Source organism: Athene cunicularia, assembly GCF_003259725.1.
Source record: "Athene cunicularia isolate RWA chromosome 8 unlocalized genomic scaffold, athCun1 chr8_part1, whole genome shotgun sequence".
Classification (NCBI taxonomy): Eukaryota; Metazoa; Chordata; class Aves; order Strigiformes; family Strigidae; genus Athene; species Athene cunicularia.
The window spans coordinates 17351102-17376178 of record NW_020799109.1 but is presented as its reverse complement, the minus strand read 5'-3'; the positions used below and the strand labels follow the sequence as shown (position 1 = coordinate 17376178).

General features: G+C 38.7%; 2 long non-coding RNA genes across 2 annotated transcripts in view; one reads left to right on the top strand and one right to left on the bottom strand.

Annotated features, from left to right (window-relative positions):
• LOC113483096 overlaps nucleotides 1–19937 on the top strand; it is a 40819-nt gene extending 20882 nt beyond the window's left edge. Inside the window, exons 2-3 of the long non-coding RNA XR_003398952.1 lie at nucleotides 18315–18391; nucleotides 19868–19937. This is a non-coding gene — a long non-coding RNA (uncharacterized LOC113483096). The remainder of the gene's footprint in view (nucleotides 1–18314; nucleotides 18392–19867) is intronic.
• Nucleotides 10565–24725, bottom strand: LOC113483098. The gene is made up of 3 exons (XR_003398954.1): nucleotides 24656–24725; nucleotides 16015–16139; nucleotides 10565–10774 (listed from the first exon to the last, which is right to left on the bottom strand). It is a non-coding gene; the product is annotated as an uncharacterized LOC113483098 (long non-coding RNA).
• Nucleotides 24726–25077: the final 352 nt, after the last annotated feature.

Here is a 25077-nt window from a genome sequence, read left to right as displayed (position 1 = left end):
CCATAGTACAAACTATGCAGGAACAGAGCTATCAGCAAAGTGGAAAATAGGAATCAGCTCTGTTTCTGAGGAAAACACCTCCCAGGAGGAAACAAAAGTCCATATGTAATACCATAACTGCTGATGTGCTGTTCGGCTTTGTTTCCCACAGCACAATGAAAGTTCAGCGTATTTTGTTTCTTAAAGTGGCACCCATGAAATTATGGAAAATCTCATATATAAAATTTAATACAGGGCATCTACTACTATAATGAGTCACCTGCTGCAATGTATATTTTCCCATGTTCTTCATCTGCAGAGGGAGGTGGCAGCAAAAGAAATCTCTTACAATATGGACTGAAGGGGTATCATAGTGTTCTCTTAACCAGACCCCTGGCCCCAACAGAGTCAGCTAAGCCTATAATGTGCCATGCAGAGAATTATCAGTATTGAAGAGTTTACAGTTTCCGTAGGCAAATTTCAGTGTTTAACTACCCTTACTTCAGTGCCTAGCTACCCTTATCTAACCCATGCTTATAGACATGTATTTGTCTTGTTTGTTGATTGCCCAGATTATACATGCTTAGAAAGGGTCCAGCACTTTGAACTCTAGGTCCCTTATTTCAGCCAGTTAAAAGGTGCTGATACACTCATCTTGCCTACATTGGAGAAGCAGGAATAAATGTTCTGTTCTTGCAGAGCCTGGTGGGTGGACATGTGATTCAACTGACTCTGACTTCCTTCCACCCAGGAAACTTAAGCGGCACGGTGTAGGTGCTGGTGTCCTGGAGCAACATATAACAGGTGGTCAGGGAAGCCAAGATTTAACTGATGTGACGTTTTTGCCCCCATAAGTACCCCAAATATAATATCTCAAATTAATATAGTTGTATTGGTAAATATCTAAGGTTATAGTCATGCTTCTGCTGTCACTTGTAACAGTTAGGAAAGCTGAGGTAACGTGAGGTATATGATTGCTGTTGGTTTTATGCCAGTAGAAGTTTTGTGTACGTTGTTATAACTGACAAAGTTGTTGCTGCTGTAACCAGTTCTGTGGATTATGGCTTCGTTGTACTGGTATAATGCACATCACTGTCACATTCACAACAAGGGAACTTTGTGGGTATCCCTGTATTCTAGTGCTTATAGCTATAGCATGAACAAATGGCAGATGTATTTCTGCATGAGATACTAATACTTATTTAGTTGTGTTGCTATAACTTCACAGTGAAGTTTGAGGCCCTTGAATACGGAGTAACAAGGAAATTTAAAGACAGCACAGAATATTAGGGTTTTTCTCTTTATAGTTTTCATCAGGAGGATTCATTCACGTCTGGTGTTAACAGGTTAACGTCAAAAGTGCAGTCATGTAAAAAAACGTTAGTTGAACGCCCCCTAGCCGAAACGATTTTCAGAACATGGCTAAGACAAAAGTTTCCAGGGCATTCCAGTATATAACTGGGGGGAGTCCCACGTTCAGTGTTCCTCCTTTGTTGGTTTCAACTCAGCCCAGCTGTTACTCTAAGGATGGATCCGTTTGCATATCTGTATGCCTATGGATACATTTATGTTCATATACTGGTCCTTTTAGAATAAAAGTATCTTGCATTAAGGAAGCAATCTTCATTTTCTGTTCCTTTTAATTAGGTTGGTACAACATTTGGAAATATGAGGCTGTGTGTACAGTTAGTTTGCAAAACTCATCTGAAAACTACATTACAAAGCCATAAATGCGTTCATATTTCAGAGCAAAATTAAGCAATCCTACAAGTGCAAGCGTAATTGAGCTCTGTGCTTTCTCTGGTGTCATATATTGCACAGGCACTTCTCAAAGTAAGAGAACTCGTTGCCTTTTCTATTAGTACAACTTACTGATCCTTGAATAAGCCACTAGCATTGGTTTTATCTTCATCAAACTAGATATTTTGATATTGGGAAAGAAAAGAAGGAAAGCCTCTTTCTATGTAGTTAAGACTTTGTTCTATTATATACACACAATGGCATTGATTCTGCCTCTTCCTTGATGAGATTGCTTCAAGTAGACCTGTCCACAGGAATTTCTCAGAGTCTGCCAACCCTGTATGCGTTCAGCAAAAGTTTTGTTATATCTGACTTGTGAGTGGTTTGTATTGTCCATGTTCTCTCTCTCTCTCCATAAGCCTCATTTTAATTTCATGTTAGATGAAATACATGGTCAGTCTAAATAAGCCAGAACTATACAAAGTTAAGCATGTCAGGTGATTGCTACTGAGTTTTGGACAGGCTCTGCTGTGAGAATTTCTATGATCATTGAAGAAATGATGCTTAGCTAGAAAGTGGATGACAGGATTGTTCAAATGGCCACACAGCCCTTCCTTTGCAATGCTGACATCACTGCTTATGTGTTATAGAACAGGGTGTTCAAGGATGATGTAGTATTATTACACATAAGATTAGTCTGTAGTTGCAAAAATCAGGCAACTGAAGATGAGAGACTATCTATCCTGACATTATCAAATGAGTTTTTTGTTGTTTTAGTGCTTTCTGTGCATGTCAGAGTGCAGGAAGATGTGGACTGCTATCACAAACTGTCTGTATATTGATTGTGGTTTGGCTGCTGGCTGAGATCAAACACCATGCAGCCACTTGCTCACCCTCTGCATGGAGGAATGGGCAAGTCAGTTGGAAGGGTAAAGGGAGACTTGCAGATAAACAGTTTAGTAATTGTAATAAAACAGAACAATAACAATAATAGAAAGTACAAATGGGTAATATACAATGTGATTGCTTACCACCTGCTGACTGATACCCAGCCTGTTCCCGGCTAGTGATCCTGAAAGAACCAAGATCCCACTGTCGCAATCCCAAAAACGAGAGGGAACCCGCCTCCTTTCTGGCCGGCCCTCCTTTATATACTGAGCATGACATCTCATGATATGGAATATTCCATTGGCTATATGCTCTGGCTGTGCCCCCTCCCATCTTAAGAAAAATTAACTCTATCCCAGATGAAACCAGGTCAGTCTCTACCCCTTATTCCATGCCATTTATGTTATGCTCAGCTTCCAAATACATTCTAAGTAATCACCATCCCTTTCCCTAGAATCAGAAGTATATACACAGGTATCATTCTCTTAGTCTAGGGGCAATCCCTCCAGAATGCATAGAGTTCATTTAGTCCATAACTTCCGGTTCCATTTGTCATGACAATCTTTTAAGGCAGGAGGCATGAGGCAGAGTTGGCTCAGTCAGTGGAGCAGAAGACCTTGGATGTGGCAGGAGGATGGCGTGGTCTCTGCTACAGTTGGAGTTTATAGCTGATGTGTCTGGCACGATCCATGCTCATAGTCTGTGGCCAAAGATGTCAGTCTCGAGGATGTTGCTGGGCACCAGTTGCTGAAATCAGTCCTGACTACCAAAGTTCATCTTTTTTATTAATGTGATGCCATTCATATAATATGTATTAACCGTAGCGATGACACTATGCAATAACAGGGGTATTTGACAGTTAACATCATACAGTTCAATTCATCAGCTATTTTCACCTAAAATCAAATCCTCTTGAGGCACGCATTGGACTTCCCTGCCCTCTGTATTACCCACCAAGTGCACCCAGATCCTTGGGCAAAAGTAATCCCACACATGGGTTTACCTTTACCCAATGCAGGGATAACCCAGACTTTCAATAAGAGCAAAGGCCGGGGGCTGCACTTGGGCCACAACAACCCCCAGCAGTGCTACAGGCTTGGGGAGGAGTGGCTAGAGAGCTGCCAGTCAGAGAGGGACCTGGGGGTATTGATTGACAGCCAGCTGAACAGGAGCCAGCAGTGTGCCCAGGTGGCCAAGAAGGCCAATGGCATCCTGGCTTGTGTCAGCAATAGCGTGGCCAGCAGGGACAGGGAAGGGATCTGACCCCTGTACTCGGCACTGGTGAGGCTGCCCCTTGATTCCTGTGTTCAGTTTCGGGCCCCTCACTACAAAAAGGACATTGAATGACTCGAGCGTGTCCAGAGAAGGGCAACGGAGCTGGTGCAGGGTCTGGAGCACAGGTCATACGAGGAGCAGCTGAGGGAACTGGGGGTGTTTAGTCTGGAGAAGAGGAGGCTGAGGGGAGACCTCATCGCCTTCTACAGCTACTTGAAAGGAGGTTGCAGAGAGCTGGGGGTGAGCCTTTTTAATTAGTAATTAGTGATAGAACAAGAGATAATGGCCTCAAATTGCACCAGGGGAGGTTTAGACTAGACGTCAGGAAGTATTTCTTTACAGAACAGGCTGTTGGGCGTTGGAATGGGCTGCCAGGGGAGGTGGTGGAGTCCCCATCCCTGGAGGGGTTTAAGAGTATGGTTGACACAGTGCTGAGGGATGTGGTGTAGTTGGGAACTGTCATTGCTCGGTTAATGGTTGGACTGGATGATCTTCAAGGTCCTTTCCAACCTAGATAATTCTGTGTCTTCCCCAGCATATTTTAATGCACACTACAGGGACTTTATCCCCATCTACAGTACATAGAAGGTTTGACTGAGCAGGGCCAAACTGGTTGGCAGATCCTCTAGTATTGACTAACCAAGTGGCTTTTGCTAAATGCATGTCCTGATGTTTGAAAGTTCCAGCACCTATTGCTCTCAGTGTAGTTTTTAGCCATTGTACTGCTCAATTTTCTCAAAGGCTGATGCATGGCAGGGGCTGTGATATATCCACTCAATGCTGTGTTCTTTGGATCAAGTGTCAATGAGATTATTTCTGAAATGAGTCTCATTATCTAAACAGTTCTTTTTGGGGTGTTATGCTGCCACAAGACTTGCTTCTCAAGGTCTAGAATAGTGTTCCAGGCAATGGCATGAGGCACGGCATATGTTTCCAACCATTCGGTGGCTGCTTTCACCATTATGAGCACATAACATTTGCTGTGCCAAGTTTGTAGGAGCATAATATAATCAATCTGCCAGGCCCCTCCGTATTTATATTTTAACTATTGTCCTCCATGCCAAAGAGATTTTAACTATTTGCCTTGCTTGATCATAACACGTTTCACATTCATGGATAACCTGTGCAATAGTGTCCATGGTTGTCCACCTCGGTCATGAGCCTGTCTATATGTTGCATCTCTTCCCTGATGGCCTGAGGAGTCTTGGGCCCAGCGAATCATAAAATTTTCACCCTTGTGTTGCCAGTCCAGATCCACTTGAGCCACCTTAATCTTAGGAGCTTGATCCACCTGTTGGTTGTTTGGATGTTCTTCAGTGGCTCGGTTCTTGGGTACATGAGCATCTACATGACATACATATCTACATGACCTTTCACAACCAGGTTCTCTACCTGAGCAACAATACCTTGCCATAATTCAGTAGCCCAGATGGGTTTGCCTCTACACTCCCAGCTGCTCTGCCAGCTGCTGTAACCTCCCGCACAGCGCATTTGCCACCATCACTATAGATGTCCTGGTTCAGCTAGGATGGGTTAAATTTCCCCAGCAGAGAAGGGGGAAGGGATCTCCAGCCAGTTATTCATACCATACTGATGTCAGCTCTGGGCATGGGAGCATGGGAACTTTTTCCTTTGTGGCTTTGGTGGCAGGGAGCATACGGTGGGCTTGCTCCGTAACCATTGCGGTATTTCTCTGTATATCTTTTGTCTTGCTTACTGTTATTGCTGTTTATTGTTGTTGTCATTGCTGCTGTTGTTGTTCAGATAGCATGCTTATTACACTGTTGTATTAAATTTCTTCTTATTTTAACCCAGGGTTTGTGCCTCACTTCCAGCCTGACCAGCTGGTGGGGGGGGAGGGGCAATGGCAACGTGGTCTCTGGTCCCAGCAGGGCTTAAACCACCACAATAGAGCACTGGCCACCTTTCTTGCTCAGTGATATCTAAGGCCAGCTGGATGGCCTTCACCTCTGTGAAATGACTCAATTCACCTTCTCCTTCAGCAGCTTCTGCAACCTGTTGTTTGAGGCCCCACACAGCCATTTTCTACCTTCGATGTTTCTGTACAATGCAGCAGGACCCCTCGGTAAACAGGGCATATAATTTCTCATTATCTGGTAGTTTATTTATATGGTAGAGCCTCTTCAGCACGTTTCACCTCTTCCTCTGGCACCATTCCACAATGTTTGCCTTCAAGCCAATTTTTGATCACTTTAGTACGCCTGGGAAGCTGGGGATCCCTGTTCAAGCACGTTGTGTGATTACAGAGTCACAGAATCATCTAGGTTGGAAAGGACCTTGAAGGTCATCTAGTCCAACCGTTAACCTGACAGTTCCCAACTACAGCATATCCTTAAGCGCTAAATCGACCCCTTAATGCAACCCATTTACTCCATGTGGCATCAGTTCCATGGTGTGTAGAGGGGACACTCCCTTTGAACATCCAGCCCAGCACCGGCAGTCGGGGTGGCAGGAGGAGCTGTGCTTCAGTGCCAACCACTTCCAAAGCAGCTCGAACACCTTCATACGCTGTCAAGATCTCTTCTTCAGTTTGAGTATAGCAGGCTTCAGATCCTCTATATCCCTGACTCCAAAACTCTGGGGGTCAACCCTGAGTCTCCCCTGGTGCTCTCTGCTGACTCCAGGTAGGGCCATACTCCCTGGCTGCTATTTTTAACACCTTGTCCTGTCCGAACTGGCGCAAGGGCTACTGTATGAACTATTTTCTCTTTAATTTGTTCAAAGGCTTATTGTTGCTCAGGACCCCATATAAAATCCTTATTTTTCCAGGTCATTTGATAGGGCTTACAGTCTGACTGTAATTTGGAATATATATCATACATTCCCCAGAAACCCACAATGCCTAAGAAAGCTTGCATTTCCTTTTTGTTGGTCAGTTGGTACATAGCTGTTATTTTATTAATCACATCCATTGTAATCTGATGATGTCCATCTTCCCATTTTTTTTCCTAAAAAATGAATCTCCCATGCAGGTCCCTTGACTGTACCCTGCTAGCAGGAGTTATTGATAATACACTATATAAAATGCTGTCTTCGTATTCATAAGAAACGTAACAAGGATATTCAGTATGCCTCAAATGCAGAGCAACAACAGTTGTGAGGAAAAAAAAAAAATTGACAAAGGTTCAGCACTTCCATCCCCTCCAATTATCACTGAGCAAAACCTTGTCTCCCTTGTATTTCAAAAAGTAAACCAAACTTTTAAGCATTTGGTAACACAACATCATTTTGCTATCCTGTAAAATACATACAACCAGAAAAACAGCACAACCCTTATGTTTTCCTTTGTGGGTCACTTATGTTCAGAGAAGACTCTGCCTGAGATCACTTTATCATGGCTACAGCCACAGCCAGCAGACTAGGCTAGAAGTTGATGGACTATCTTTTAAGGCCCATGGCCTTTTTTATACCTTTAGAGGATCCAAGACTAGGAGACACACATTGTAGAGTAGTAGCTCATTTCCAACCACAGGAACCTAACATTTTAATGGATTGAAGGTGTATTTGCAATAAGTACAGACCTTTTTTTACAAATATCAATGAGACCAAAATGTCCCGTAAAATTTGAAACTTTTGCACAGTTATTCATGAAATGTCATCAGAGTATCATCTATTGATAAGGCTACAATGACAAGGTATGACAATCATCCTAAAAAATTCCCTCCAACTTCTCACAGCATTTTTTTCTGTATTTATTTTTTATTGTAATTTGTAAAAGGAGAAAATTGCATTTCTTTCTCCTCTGTCTCCATTTCTTTCACTGATTTGGAATCACACTGAAAGTTAAGACTGATAAATAGTAAGATGTTAGTACTTTTATGAGGTCTACTTTTTGCTTCATACTGTAAAGCAGTCATCTAAGGCATGCTGCATATGAAAATCACCAACTACACTGGTATTTGTACTTTTTGCATAAATGAAGAAGAGATGGCTGCAGATGTGCTACATTCTTGCTAAGAAACTTATTTGCTGCTAAAACACTTTAGAGGATAATTAGTCTTGAAAAATCAAGAAAAATATTTTGGACATTAGCTTACCTCTGTTCATCTTGCAAGTCTTGGTTATGCAAACTACAATGACTATTATCAGACCTTAAAGAATTACCTACCTACACTAAAATTAAACAAAGATGACATAAACTGTGAATTTCTTTTTTAATATTTCTGAACCATTATTAACCAATACCACTACCACCTGCTCATTAGTTACTGAGTCCCGAATTTGATACAGTTGCTGTTTTCTGTCAAAGTAGCTAACCATAATAAAAGAGCAGAGGAAATTAAAGTTTGAGCTATATTAGTTTAACATATGTTGCAATCTTTTTAAATCATTCTGCCATGTTACTTCCCTGTTTACCTAAATAGACAGCTATAATCATGAAAGCTCAAAGAAATGGATTCTATACATAGATATCTAAAGTCATACCAGAGTTTGAGGAATGCATAGCATTGAGTCAGGATTTTGGCTCGTCCCTGCGATTGGCACTTTTACAACAAAGACCTGCCTTTGGATCCCAGTTCTTCAAAAAATCTAGTTCTAGACCCTTCTGTAAGAAAATATCAGTATGATGTCCTTTTATTACGGGAACTACAGAATGCTCCTATTACAAACAGATGGGTTATCTAATACTCATTAGTGCCTCAACCATGACATTCTGTTGCTGTTAGAGTGTAATCTGTCAGGAGGAAGAACTGTTTGTTGCCTGTCCAGTGCTGTAATAATTCATTCTCTGTAGATCCTCATGAGAATGGAAAATTACAGCCATGCAAGTTACAGCATCCTGCCAGGTTTCTCTCTTCTATCTATAGGAAAGTCTTAATTTCAAGAAGCAGAAGCAGTTTTCCCTTTTTTCAAAATAAATGTTCTGTGCTTGTAGGTGAAGGATGTGGGCATTGGAAGAAAAGCATCACATGGCTGGTAACTTAGTCATTACACTTTTAACCATGGTGGAAGTTTTTTGCTCTATACAGCCATGCTTAATGCTGTGCTGGTTGCTAATTTTAAGAAATAAGTTCTCTAAGCTCTACACTTTACTATCTTGCTTTACTGTGCACACATGCATATATAAAAACATAGCTGACCTCAGGAAGGATCTAAACAGGTTAATTAATATTTACTAACAACTCAGAGCCATGTTGATAAAAGTAGTCTTTGTTCATTTGTGCTTTTGAGTGGTTTGTGGTTTGTTTTTTTTTTTTTTTTTTTTTAAATACTTACATGATTGATACAGGAGAAAGAACCAAGGCCAAGAATCAGTTACTGTTAGAAGTGTTGGCATGTGATTTTATGAAAGGTCATGGGAATTAGGACATTTCTTTCCTTCTGCAGACTATTTAGTGAAAAGGGAAAGAAAAATCAGAAAAATTAGAACATCTTGAAAAACTGAAAGTCAAAACTCATGGGATTTTATATTATTTTCCTTCAGAGAGCAAGAAAATTCACCCTGATTTTTTACCACTGACATATGCCATGAATCCACAGCTATTAAAATTTAGTGCAAATCTAACTCAACTCTGCAAATGTCAACAGTGGTTGCCTGGCAGTAGAAGTAAGGTTAAATGTTAACCATAGTACTCTGTGCTACAGTATGTCTGTTCTCTGATGGAACCACTTGCTTAGTCTCAAGTGTGGGCTGAAGAAGAAAGGATGTGTGGGGAGAATAGGTGTCACAGAACACAATTAAATGGGAGTTTTGTGTGTATAAGGTGGCTGCTCTTTGGCTATTTTCCTGTAATCAAACTTTAACACAGTGGTAACGACAGAATTGGTGCATCTCTTGGCTCTCCCTCTTGCTGTAGTGTTCTAATGGGAAATACAGATCACACAAAGACGTTTCCATAGATTTGAAGAAAGTTCCCTTGCTTGACCAAGGAGTGTGAATGGCTGATAACATGCCAATGTTAGGCCAGACCTATGCAGGCCAAATTTAATCTATATGTGCAACGTCACTAAAGCTGATGGAGGTGGTCCTATTTGCATAGTGCATGCAGAAGTTTGAGACTTCACTGCTCTTGGTTGTCATTCTGCTCCTTGCGCTGGTTACCACCCCTGAGGCAAAGCTAGCACAAGAAGATATGTGAGTTTGTATCTTTGCTTATAAACTTTTCAAGCTGATGGACTAATGCAAACTCAGCTTCATTGTTCATGTAAATTAAGATGTCAGGTTTGGAGTGACTAGAGAGAGGTGTGGATTTTTACCTTTCTGATGTCCCTGCTTAAAGGGATAACTTTTTGCAGAGATAGGTAACTGTTAAGGGCAACAACACTGATTTGCACTAATAAACTTGCCAGACCTTCTCTATTTGAGCTGTAAGTTTAAATTTTGCTCTTTCAATATTAGTGGATCTTCTACACATCTCAAAACCCACAAAAACAAATCATACTTTTGCAGTATTCTTAAGGAACAGTTTTTTAGGAAGCTCCTGGCTCTTAATGATTACTGGGATACCTGACCTTGGATTTATATCTAAAATATTAGAAAGCTGACCATCTCTAATTGCCACTTTAAGTGATACTCAGATCATCATGTCTCATGTATTTAGCAAGTCTAGGTTTTTGGAGGCTTCTTGAGATTTGACCTTACGTAAATGCTCTTTAAATTACTCAGAATCATTTCACAGCCTAATTAGCATGTGATAAAATCACTTCAACTCACCTCAGTTGACAATAGTCCATTAAAGTAACCCATGTAGATTTACTTGTCTATTGTTACATATTTACTGACTGTCATTTATATATGAAGAAAACTTCAAGAAGAGAATTGCCCTAAACAGAAATTATAAACCAGTGTATTGTATTTGCAGTATATAGCAGTATTTGTATTTACCAGCAAATTGTCTTGTGTCTCTTTTGAGTAAAAGTGAGCTGTGATCTGGAGGGAGAAAGAGAAAAAAAAGAAATCTCTGCTATGCTACTAGAAGATGGCATTTAATCAGCTAGACCAGTTAATAACTCTTGCTGCCTTTTTTATTTGTCAAGGGCTCAATATTTTTTCAATATGAGGTCTGCTTCAGTATGCTTTAAATGGCAGTTTATAATTAATGGTACTTGAGTGTATCTCTTATTTCCAAAATTCATACAACATTCTTGGTTACAATTTATACATGATTTTAAAGTATAATTAACATTCAGCTTTACAAGATATATGCAAACAGATATGCAAATTTGGAAATAAATATGCAAACATATAAAATGTTGTTGAATTAAGTAGTCCTTAACATTTTTAATGAAATCAATATTTTATTCATATTTTGCACACAATTTTGAGTACTTAGTGATTTGGTAGTTCTCAGACTTTTGTGGACCATGTCGACAGATTGATTCTCCTATGGCTCATCTTGTCTTCCAGTCTCCTGAACCTCATAGTTTCCTTATGGAAAACAGGAGCTAATCCAAACCCCTCTAAATTATTGGGATTCTTTTCAGTTATGCTATGTGGTTATTTGAGATAGTAAACTTGGCATGTTAGTGAAACAGTTTAAAATAATCTTTATAAAAGCTTCATATTGAATCACATTAAAGGTCTGTATAGCCCAGTATCCTAACAGTAGCAGAAAATCCCCCAAAACCTCAACTATAGAAAAATATGAAAATATACATCAAATATATCACCTAGATTTTTTTTTCTAGCCTATAGCCTCTTGTGAGGTTATGGCCATTTCTATGCAGTTAGTTACCATCCATGGAACTCTTTTATATATGTGTATATATATAAAAAAACCCTATATATATTCTGACCCTGACTATGTTGGTGGTTCACCAGTTTACCAGTGTCCTTCTAGTTGCAGAGATCCCAAATCCAGTATTATAGATGTGGTCTAACAAGTGATGGGTCTCTATTCCCTTCCCTCAATCTGCTGATTATGCTGATAATACAGTCCAGGATGATGTGGGCTGTCTTCATTACCAGACACACTACTAGCTCACTGCTGCAGGTGAGGATACTGCCTCCACTTGCCCCAGCTCCAGGGAGAGGACCGTGGCAATCTCTGCAGCCCCAGACCTCGAGAACTGCATCCTCCCTCAGGAGCTCATCTGAGTTATGACCTCTGGTGTGCTAGAGGTAGTTGCTCCAGCCAGTTGCTGTTGTCTGTATGGAAACCAGTCCATTCCTTCCTACCATGTCACAGTGATGGCTTTTGAATATTCTGTCTTCCCCCATCCTCTCCACTACCCCATAACATGTGACTCAAGTGGCCTGATATTTTCCTTCTCTGGATGCAGGAAGCTATTTTCACTGCCACATGGTGCTAGTAGCCCTCACTTGTTTAATCTTTTCAGCAAATTTGCTATATGATTCCCGTCCCTGAATGCCTGCTATTCTTCAGCTTTGGCTGGCCACAAACGATTCCTGCCAAGGAAATGTTATCTCAGAAGGACATGTAGTTAAGATACTCAGAAAGTAAAGGTATAAAGATGTATGGAATTTTGTATTTAACTGATAAGAAGGAAAATCCTCAGAGATCCTGAGAGAAAATCAGTGTTCTGGCTGTAGTTGCTAGTAAATAACTAGGTATTAGTACTGGGAGACTGATAGGTGCTTCACTGTTATAACAGATCTATATATGTTGTGATAATGTAGCAATAGATTGAACTAGGAGGTCAAAAACTCCTGGTACTTCAAACTGCACCCTTTATAATGTAATTATGTAATACATGCTGAGGAGAGGCACAGGGAACAGTTGAAGGGTTTGGTGTTATAAAGGTCAAAGGCTGAAGTAGCAGGCAGTGTGTAGAGGCAGGTTTCCATTTGGTCTTCATTGCCATCCAAAGCATGCACATTTTTGAACTACTGAAAAAATGTTACAGAATTTCTGCAACTACAGAAATGCTGAAACTAGCAGTTTCTTCAGACTTAGCTAGCAAAGCCCTCTCCATGTAGATTTTGGTGTTAGACAGGATGGCTTGGGCAAGCGTTGACTTAAACGGAAGGAATTTGAATACCCAAGCATACAAATGTAGAGTGTATGAGTGTGGCAAAGAAAATTGCATTCAAGTCACAATGTACCATAGAAGGCAGAAGGCATACCCTATTCAACTTCCAGTTGCAGAACCTGAACCAACGTTAAGCTTTACAACACTTCAAGTACTACGGATCCCACAAGATGACTGTCAGCTGAAGAGTAAATGTGGTTTCCTATCCTTGGTTTGCCAGATTACTAATCAAGATCATATGTCTAGGCTTTAAATCATGTAGGGTTACTACATAAACTTCTTACACGCATCAAGAACCATGCTGAAGTCTATGTTGTTGATTATTTAAGACTTACTCATTTTAATAAAGTTTGTAGGATTGATCCCTTCCATTTTTTCAATAAATCCTAGAATGTTTCATTTAGTTTACATCAGTGCACAAGTAATCAAAACTGTAATTATATCTCTAAAGAAACATCACTTAAAAATAGACATATGAATGCTGTTTTGATCATTGCAAACTGCTATTTGTGGTGCAGTGTTTTGGTTATGAGATGTAGAAAAATTTATCTGCCCTTGCAGGTGCATACTCAAAATACTATTTCAGGGCAAGTAGTGCTGTAGTATTTTTCTGAGAGACATTTATTTATTTATTACTACAGGTATAGCGAGTGAAAACAATACAGCTGCTTTCCTGTACATCTGTGGTAGTTTCAGTGTTTTTTAGTATATAATTGACTGAAATAAGACCTAATGTATTTAGCAAAACAGTGTTCAGAGTATGCAACACTCTCTGCCTTCATACCAGATAACCTTGGTCTTTAAAAGACTATACATGCGAAGTTGCTCAATTCCATATGCTTTTTATTCTCCCAGCATATTTCAGGGTTGATTTCTTGATTTTGTTTCTGTGGGTTGGATTTCATTTCAGCAGATTGCCCAATCCCCTCTTCATTCTATTGTAATTGGTTTTTGAATTGTCTCAAGTTCTCCAATGGATTTATGACAATCTGAAAATTAACAATAGCCCCTTAATTGCACAGGGCTATGTGATTCATGAAGAACTTACTTGACTGATATGTCTTCCCCCTCACTTCCAGCCAGGCAGTCCTGTGTGCTTTTTAAACCAGAGTAGAGGCAGTAAAATGTGTATACATTGAAACTTTTTCTTCCTGGCACTCCATCACTTGGAAAGCAATCTGAGGCTTTTCCATACGATGATGTATTGGCAGTAACTTATAAAACCCCTAAAATATGGAAACATGGTTTTTGATTATGCTATAAATTGGGATTATTTCCTTCAGGCAGGCGGAAGGACATGCCAGCTGGACTTTATATTTTGGCTGTTAAAAAGCTTTAGGAGCCAAAATTATAATTAGCTCACTCATATTGAAATATGTTCTCCCTAGCTGTATTATTTTTTGCCAGAGCCTGATACAATTCCTGAAAGATGCAGTTCTCCTCAGCACAGGAAATATGCATCATATTGTTGGCATTAAGCAACCACCTGTGCAGTGGCTGCTGCAGTGCTTGCACAAGGAGGCAATGAGGCAATGCATCTGCCACCTGGCATATTACAGGTATGTGTCTGTGCTGCAGGGCAGGGCCGGATGTAGAGGGCACGGACTGGCTCTTTGAGGGCTCAGGACACTGAGTGCAGGGATCTGCACTCTAGGCAGGTGGGGCTTGAATTACTCAGAATTGCAGGAGATGCTTCTAAACACCAAATTTGAAGAAAGGCAGGGCTAGTTCATCAACAAACCATCACTGCAAAAAAGTTGCTTGTATTTCGGCAGCACCTGTAATTGTTTCATATGTTGTAAAGTGGTATCTAAAGATCCAGTTGAGATCCAGATGCCACCTATAGGAAGTGACTATTGCACACTGTAATTAAGTGGTGAGAGGGAAGGACTGGTAGGCACAGCTGAAAGAAACTTTGTCAATGTACTTTGACAGGAAACATGGACAGGATGCAAAAATCTGCCAAACATCCTGAGTGCTTACTGGGGCAACTAAAATCTCACTAGGATAGTTGAGTGGGCCAGTGAGAGTAAAGCTGGCCTGGGAATGTTTTCACTCGCATTCCTCTGTCACTCTTCTGATCTTAGCATAGATATACCCACTGTGAGAACTGATCCATACCTTCTGTAGCTGACTGAAGTTGAGAATAGGAGTGAAGGATACTGAGGCAGAGAGTCATGTAGTGACCCCTTCAGATTTCATAACAAGTCAGACACAACACGGCAAACAGAATCCAGATTCTCCTGTTTCACGGTTCAGTGCCATCCAATGGTTCATTTTAACTTGAGTTAAAAATGTAACTAACTTTTTCCCCGCACTGTTTGGACTCCGTATTTGCAAGCTGGATGTTTCATCATATTAGAGGTAGTAGAATGCTTTCACTGAATAGTTCTCAGATTCTGTGTTTGGATAATTTCTTTTACTTGTATTTGTTTTTTCTTTCTGTGTTGTGGCTGCTCACCAGTTAATGGGGCAGTTTCTCACAATGAACCCATTATGGAATTTTATTTTGGATATTCATTTGATTACTATGATGATTACATACTTGAATATTTTTAATCCGTTTTGTTTTGTATAAAAGACTCTTTTCTGACTCTCTGTTTTACTACTTTCCTCCCAAAGGCATATAAAACTTTTTTTAGGAACATCATTTAGTTTGGGAGAGAGACTGAGAGAAGCATTGGGGAGAAATGAAGAGGGAATATTCAGGGCACAAGATGTTGTGTGCATCTGAGCGCTGAGCACCATTTGCAGCTGTGGGTTTGATTAGCCAGCTCTTCCCGATGAACGGCCCAGGCAAAGGCAGCCGCCCCTGTCGCCTTGGCTTTGGCAAGGTACATATTCACATTACGGCAGGGGGCTCCAGAGCCGCAGAGAGATTGCACGGAACAGCAGCCAGTCACCCTGCAGAACTGAAAGGCATTTTAAAGAGTACTAAATAGATTCATTTTATTTATGTTTACAATGTAAACCCCTATAATATGTCAGAGAAATGATTAACCCATTATATAGACAGCCTCTTTTCAGTTTGAATGCCCTATCTTGTTTCGAAACTGATTCTTTGCAGACGTAAGAAACACATGGAGAATTACATTCTTGCTGCTTATTTTGGTAGGCAAAAAGGAGAAATTCAAAGCTAGTCTAGAAGAAAGATCTAAAAATTAATGGGCCACTTACCTTTTCAAGTTTCAAAGCAAGCTGTTAATGTTACTCTATGAAGCTGATAGTAATCCAGCAAGTTTTTTTCCTGGATATAAGATCTGATGCAAGTTTCTCTCCTTAAAATGCTCTTTGTTTTTAATCTGTTTAAATATTATGAAAAAAAAATGCTTATAATGCTTGAGTTTAAAACTTCTGTACTAATTAATATTAGTAGTATTCAAAGGGGCAGTTTAATGCAGATTTGACTTCTTAAGTAAGAGTCTGTACCTTAGTTTTGCTTGGACCCCTGAAATCATGCTAATATTAGTTAACATCTCTAACTCTGCTTTCTTCACATAAGAAGAATGACTACTCTAGGGTATGCTACTACCAGACCATACTGAATCACTAAATGTTTAGAACAAAACGTTTAGAACTCCAGAAAGTAAGCATAAAGTTGTACTACTTGAAAATGACTGTAGTTTACATGGTGAAAATTTAGAAGGATTGTAATACAGTTTGTAACATCTAGAAAATGTTTTATTTTGATAAGCCATTTGTTGTGTTTTGAAATGAGTGAAACATAAATGTTGGGAATGTGGTAACAAATATGAACAGGGTGAAAACTTGAAATCTTTACTGCTTGAATAAAGGAGAATACTCAGGCTTTCATGTTTCATGTTCTGGAAAATACTAGTAGCTGAACTGTAAAATCTTAGTTTTCGTGTAAGTTATACAGTTATATACTTGCAAAGGCAGTATTTTATCTTTCTCCTTAAAGATGGATGTGTATTATGAAATCAACTGGTTTCCTCACTTTTTAGTGGCTTATGTCATAATGTAGTTAATTTTTTTTTTTAACTAGCTTTTCATTAAAATACATGATACCACAGTAATTCTCTTAGTTGTTTATATTTTGATAAATGCGTTGGTAGCAAATATCTTTTTTTTTTGATTTGTTGAGAAGAAGGAAATACATATGTTTGAGGAAAGGAAAAAAAGTTTGTATGTGCTACAGACCTGATTCTAGCACCTTTGTTTAGTATAATACCACTGAGAAGCACTGTTTGGCTATGTCCCTAGTGATTTACTACAGAACAGCAAATGTAAGCAAAGATCAGTAATCCCATCAATTTAAGTGCAATGCTAGGTATTTGTCTTGTTTGATTCTTACCTCTTGTTTTTATATATGGAAGCCAAGGTGTACAAAGGAAATTGATACTTTGCTAAGGCTATTTGATTTGAAGTGAGTCTTGCTGTGAAATTAGTTTTGCATTTTGAAATTTGTCTGCTTTGCTGTTTTTGCCTAGAGTACCTGTAGTCCCAAGGCTACTCTGCTAACTGAGGATAACTCTACTGTAGCAGTTAACAAATTATTTCAATGCATGGACTTATTTCTTGACAATATTCTCTTAATTACCTACTGTGGACCCAGGGGCTTCATGGGCCTCAAAGTAAAAAGCTCTGTACTACTCTAATATTTCAGCCAGATCATCTGCAAACTCTGGCTGATGGTGACTGTGTCATAGGAGCCAGTGGGAAGTCTGTTATGCTTCCCTCAAATGTAGGCGGTTAACCATTAGCAGTTACCTAAGATAGCATTATATCTATGTCTGCAGTGAAAAAGAAGCTAGAACTTTGTTTATGTGGGAGAAAGTAATGTAAGAACGAAAACTGTGACACAATAAGGGTAAAACTTCATGCCTGTACAGAAGTTCTCTGTATCATTTGATGGCTTTAATACAGAGAAGTGGCTGTGCAGAATAGCAAACTGTAATTCCTCTGAATTTACCATTGAATAAAGTATCCTCAAAACCAAAAAAATAAGACCCATGAATAAATGAATAAGCAATGAGCTGTCAGCTGAAAAGAAGCAATGAAAAACTAGAAAGAGAAAGAAAAATGAAAGAGGACTAGGTGCCAAAAACAAGGTGCCAAAAAAATCAGGGTCTGTCAGATTGGTACAAGCAATGATCCCTGGTTCCTCATTAGTTCCATATACAGTGCATGTTGCCAGAGTCCTTTGGTCCTACATTAACTTACAGAGTATTTTGATAAACAATTTTTTCTTTCCACAAGAAGTGCCAGTGGAGACAGGTAAGAGAGGAACCCATGTATAGGAGCAGTCATGTAATAAAGGCACAAAACGCAAACAGGGGTTCTAAAAGTTTACTGAAATATGGATCTCATCTAACGCAGTGATCAGACCAACAGTCATTATTCTTCCTAGGTCTTTTATAGATGATCAAAGAACATAATTTTCTAAATTCAGCAATTATTTCTATGTGATACTAATATTATAGAAACACTAAAGGTACTTCATTGTTTTTATACAGTGCAAGTGATATTGAGAAGAAACCATGAAATTATCCAGCTGTACTTATACCATTAGGGAGTTCTTTCTGGATCACAGGTAAGTCAAGATAAATATTTTGGCTTTCAGTTTATGGGTACAGAGCTTGTGGTCAGCAGTTGATAGTTGGCATGCAGCTGCCTACTTTACCCATTTTTATGCATTAACTAATTTCCTTGATGTAGGGATTTGGGGATGGGGAAATAATTTAATAAATTATAACAAAAAAAAAAATCTGTTTCATCTACTTCATTCTGGATAGCCATTGCATAAAAACTGTCAAAAACATATTGCTCCAGGTTCATCCCTGCTGCAGTTCCATTGATTATAGTGGAGTTAAATCAAAGATGAATCTGTCTGCTCAATTTAAATCTAATGATTGTTTAGAAAGTCGGGGAGAGAGCCCTGTCTAAATCCAGTGCTGTTTTATCCTTGTGTCAGCATTTAATTCCATTTGCATATAAGCCTATTTCCCTTCTCTAAATTTAATTTGTTAGAGCTTGGCCCTCAGCAACAACAGCAACAACAAAGTAATTGCATGCAGTACTGGGCAATGGTGCCAGTACAGCATGTGCTATAAAAATGTCTCACACAAATTTATAAAATGTAGTCATTAGTGACATTCTGTCTGGTAACAGCAGTCAGTGTCTGGATATCTGAAAAAAAGAAGCGTTGAGCTACCTCGTGGACATGTGACATCTAATAATACACATATAAAGAAGTGATTTTTTAATATCAGCTATTAATTGTGGCCATTTCACCCAAGGAAATGAGATACTCATGTCTTATATGACCAATAGGAGTCATCCTAGATTTTCACTGAGATGAGATAAAACTGGCTGAGGCTTAGTTCTTAAGCTTCCCTAGGTATCATCTGTCACTTTGCGTAAGGTACTTGTGCTGCCTGACTTAGCAGGCTTGTTTTAAACTGGGGAGGAGTGGTTGGCATTGTCACAATATACCTTGTTTATTTAGCTGCCACACTCCACTGCAGTACTATTTACTATGTTCTCATAGCACCTAGCCTCTCAGTCCAGTCTTTAGATTTAGACCTTTCACCTGGCCGTTTTAGGATGAAAAGATTTTTCTTTGTGGACTTGGCCTGATCGACAGTCATTCCAATTCAGTTGTTCTTCCAAAGGTAGTGCTACCTGCCTCAAGTTTATAGGATCCGTTATTCTCATTTTATCCAAAGGATCTCTTTATTCTCATTTGTGGAAAGAAGACACTGATGCCAAGATACTGGCCTGGGGCACTGTGCAGTATTGTGCAGCTAACAGAGCCTGGAAGAGAAGCCAGATTTTCTGAATTAGAGCCGCATGCTCTGTGCCTAAGGCCATACTATACATACAATATAAGCTTATGAAGAGTGGAAAATAAACACACATCTTCCCACTTTCTGATCTCTATGTTTAGATAAATCTGGTTATTTCCTAACTTATCAGATCTTTTTGATATATATTGTTCCTCCTATGGATAGGAAAGTCCACTACTACCCTTGTTACTTACTCTCATTACCTCTTGATGCACTTGTAGGCTATCCTCAGTAGGATTAGAAGGCACACAGGACCTTTCAGGAGCCACTTACCACTTTACAGGATTAGGGTAAGCCTGCCTTTGATGTTTTTGTGATCACACCCATCTGTCATAACTGAACATGAAGAATTAGGCTTTATTTTTATTTAATGTTCTAGTTATGTTTAAAAGGTCAAACATAAAAATATTTTTTTTTCTCAATTTGCCTGCTTTTCTTTAAAAAAATCAGTGAGGATCTGTTTCTTTTTAAATACATACACTAATGCTTGAAAAGTTAAAAAATCCCACAGTTATTATCAGAATCAGCAAATAGATGTGGTTTCACCTGATTTTAAGTTTTAACAAGTGTACTCCATTTCACACTCCTTCCTCTCCTTCCATCCATATATTCATACAAATGTCAGATAAGGCTAATCCTTCATGTGACATTACTACAGATGGTTACATAGGGGACTTAAACCAGATGCTGATTGTCTGGATAATCTGGATAAAAGCTGATAACCTAAACCAAATCCATTTTGTGTATTACTCATGCTCACAGTTAAGGTATGTATAAAATCTTAATTTCCCTTTAACACTTTACATAACTCTTTTGCTTTCCTCTTTTTATACTTTCAAGGTTTTTATTTTGGAGATGGTTCTTCTGTATCTCCTACTGTCCTACCTCAGGTAAATCATGCATGTATGTGTGTATGTAAACAAGATTTGGGGAAGGGTGAGACACTTTCTACATAAGAATGAATACTAAATTTATCTTCTGTTTTAAAATTCCCATTGGAGTGAAAATTGCCATTCTTCAACAGGCATACCTGAAACATAACTTTAATTTCTTTCATATGAATAGGTTTAATAGAAGTATCAGCAGGAAAAAAATAACTCCATGATGACTTTCACAGAGTCTTTGAAGTTCAGTGGTTAGGATGAGAGCTGATAGGAGTGGCCTTCTGGTGACTGGCCTAGACCCCTGACCAGACTTCAGTGTTCGGAACCCATTTTTCTTTCCATAGAAGTATCCTATCATAAATGGGATTTACTCTGAATATTATGTATACCTTTATTCAGAAGATTTTAATTTAGTAATAGCATTTGTATGCTGAATTGGGGGATTCACAAAGACTATTTTGTCTATGAAGAACTCTATGTGTGTATTAAGCAGCCAGTTATTTACATGAGAAATTCTGTGACATAAGCATGCTTAACTACAGAAATGTAGACAATGCTCAGCATATGTGCCATATTATGTAATATTTATTCCCCTGGTACATACATATTCCAATGAAACAGAAGGATTCCAAGATATAATAGACTTATCTGAAGAATGCATTGGCTGTTTAAATCTGAGGTGGAAGACTGAAAGGTTAAACTATTCAAAGTACTGGAGTGTGGTTCTGACAGGGGCAAAAATATGATGACAGTTAGAGTCTGGGATCTCAGCTAGAAATGCTTATAGAAGGACTCTATACCATTCCTCTTCACTTCCTTCTTCACCCCCCAGGGTTTCTGTGCTTGTGTTTGAGATGAAGTAGGAATGTGAATTTTTGTTTTATTCCTGGGTGGAGGACTCCTGCAGAGGAAAAGGGAGAGAGGAAAGAAATATGCGTTGTTGCATCTGGTATCTGGATCCTTCCTTGCCTACCTATTACTACCACTGAATGCTGGCTATAGCTGGAGGACTTGGAGAGGAAGATACTTGTTTGCCATTTAATATAATGATGTTTTGGGCTTTTTTAGCTCTATTGTTCTTTTTTAATAAACAGGTTGTACTTCTAAGCTGGTCACCAGTCTTGAAGTTTAGAAAAATAAGTTTACCAAGAACCTGAGCTATGCAACTATTGTGTAGATTTTCATCTCCTGCCTAGCACGCTTGAGATTTAGCTTAGGGTATCCAACTTGAGCAGGTTCCCATAAAATAATTGAGATAGGGTCCAATCTGATCTCCCTCTAATCCAGTGAGCTATGAGGGCAGTGGTATGAAGCACTGTACCTGGCAGAAAGTTTCAGTGGTTCTCTTCTTGTTTTGCCCATAGTGGGTACTGGAAGAGCATGTAAAGAAGTCAAGGTCGCTGGTCAGCCTAAGCTTGTAGAGTACTGAGGTTTAAATATCAGGATTTAATACAGCCTTCTGTTACTTGTCAAAGCTCTCAGGTGGACAACCCTCAACCAACATATCCAGTAGTCAATAGCATGTATCTCTCTGAGAGTCCTTACTGTGCCACCAATTCTAAAAGTGTATAGACCACACGACTTAAAATAAGCTAGGTCTGCTGAAATCAACAGAATTCTTACATCAGTAGAAAACCTTGATTCTTCCCTTTATGTTAGAATGATATAGTAGTGAAGTATACTGCTCACTGTGGGTCAAATAATTCTCTGCAAATTGCTGAAAATGTTTAGAAGAGTAGTCTGTCATTATATCTTAGAGCATACTGCAAGGATACCTGGCACAAACCTTTTGCAAGGAGATGAGTAAAAGACATACTGTCCGGATATTTTCTGCCATTAATATACACACTGTGATCAGATACCATCATAATTGTTATTCATTATGGGATCATAAACCTTTATAGTGGAAGAGAGGGTAAATACTTTGGTCTGAAAGGTTAGCCAAAGGAAGACAAATTATTGCAACAGATGCATAAAGGTGAAAGAGGTGAGTAATTACATGAAATGTTGTGACAAGGAACCAAACTCTTACAATTATGTGTTTTGAGGCAAATGAGGTCTTGGTAGGATGATACACATTACACTAAATATTATGATTAATAGTGATAATGTTATTTTAATGTTTGTGGTTATCAAAGAGTGGAAGCAATAACTGGATCTAATTGATAGCAGCATCTGACTAACCTTTGACAATTACTTTTTTTAAATGTAAATTTTTAGACTGTGATTTTAAATGGTAGCAGTTGCTTGATAATTTATTTTAGAGGCTTACAAAAAAGTATAAACATAAAGTAGCATTCTATTATTGACCATATAGATGTGGCTGAAAGACATATGAATGGGGCAGATATTTTGCTGCCATCTGTTCCGTGTTAGAGGAAATGTCCAGTTCAGTGGAGCTGCTTCTTTGCATGTTGTAGGGTTGGAAATGCCATTTCAGCACTAAAAAGTCTGATTCATCAAGACTAAAACGTCACTTCCAGAAGTGCTGCTTAGTGGAGTGTGTATGTATGGAAATGATGTCCTAGTATAGAGAGGGTCCTGGGTTATGGGTGTTTTACGATCCACATATCTCTAATTCACCTTTTACTTTTGAAACATAACACATGTTCTAGCTGCACTGATATGGGTTCTTGCTTATTACAGTTAATGGATTATTCATCCTCTTTGTCCTTGACATAATCCTAAATATGTGCATAAAACTGAGATCATGTTGCCCATAAAAACCAATCAGCCCAGAGTTCTTCTGTAAGGTGTTGAACATTCACCCAGAGCAGATGGTAAAGATAATGTTTAATAAAGAGTTAGAGGATTAGTTGGAACAGAAATAAGCTAAGAGAAAGGGATAATTTCATTTCATATGAAACTCCATGACATTTCATGCACCCAAGGACTGATTAAAATTATGCCAAAAGCTGCTCTTTTTGGCCAGTTGTCCTAATACTGACCCTGCTTATGTTGTCAGCTGCTGTATCTGCATGTGTTATTTTACCACTTTGTGAATAACTCAAAAGAAAGCTCTTCTGATTCTCTTGTGGCTGGCAAAAGTAATTCTTAATTAAATAAGAACAGGAGAGGTGATAGGACTCTGATAAATGTGTTGAATATATTTAAGCAACTGATATCTCAACCGAGGTTTAGATGAAAGGTTTTATAGGTCATTTTAAACATAAATTAATTTAAAATGGTAGTTTTCATAATGTGTGGAGTTAAGCTTTGGATTACCTTGAATATTTAGATGCTGAATGAAAAACAGAGCAGGGGTAGTCCATAAAAAATTTTTAGTCTTATTTTAGGAAAATTTATTTTTGCCATCAGGAAAGGTAGTGGAATAACAAAACCTACAGATTTTACATATTGTGTAACATTTGTAATGAAGACCTAACTATCCTTTAATAAGGCTTAATCAAAGAAATTGAATAAAGCAAGTCAGAAGCAAATATTTTACAGTTAAGGTATTTCTGGGCCCATGGTTGTTCTCTGGTATAACTTTTACATTTTATAAATCAGAAGCTCTGACAAAGCATGTCAGGTATGGGTGTTGCAGAAGCAACGTAAGCTGAATCTACTGGTAAACTTGGTGTCCTTTGTTCTGAACACAAAATTTAAACCCTTTGAAGCTGTTCTTATAAATAAACACATGCTTAGGAGATGACATTTTAGAATAGTTGGTGGGAGACAGAAGACAAGGATTTCTTTCAGCAGTTATGGTACAAGAGTAGAACAGGATCAAAATCCAAACTGTTACCTTTCTTTACTGAGACTCAGTGGTTACTGAAGCATAAAAACAGATGTAAGCATCTCTGGACACATTCCAGCTGAAGCTTGAAGCTCTAATCAATCTTTAATAGTAGAACACTATTAGCTGTTTCTGTAATTCAGGAAGTTGAAAGTATTCTAGAATCAACATAATTGCTTTTGCACTGAAGTGGGCCAAAGCCGAAACCTTTGAAAGCCTCTTGAAGTTTGGTGGCTTGGATAATATTGCTACCTGTTAGTTCCAGAATTCAGCTGAAATCTTCTCAAAACATGCTCCACATTTTCTAGCCATCTCCTGCTCTTAGGACAGTGTTTGGCTGTCTTAAAGGCCCTAAAACTTTTTCTTCTGCTGCTGATTTTTCCTACCTTAACTTACGCTCCTTTTGTTTCTCCGATCAGTTACTTTTGAAGATGTTTCACAGGGCACTTCAACCAGGACACTTGATTTTAAATAGTCTGGATTAACATAAAATAGCAAGACACCGTTAGGAATGAACTGGAAATTAATGACACCTTAATTTCACTGGGAATAATTGCACTTATGACAAAAAAGCAAGTTTAGCTGATTCTTGTATTTGAAAATACTGATTGTTGTCAAATAGTTTACTATAAAACTATCTAGTAAAATTATTTCCAGATTTCCTTAGATTTGTTAAATATTTGTCCATACTTCATTGCAGCCATCTTTTGAAACCACAGTGGCAAGAATAAAGCTCAACAAGAAGTCTGTCAGCTGATACACAGTATCAAAATCAGATAACGCAGCTCAGCAAGAAGAGAGGGTCATA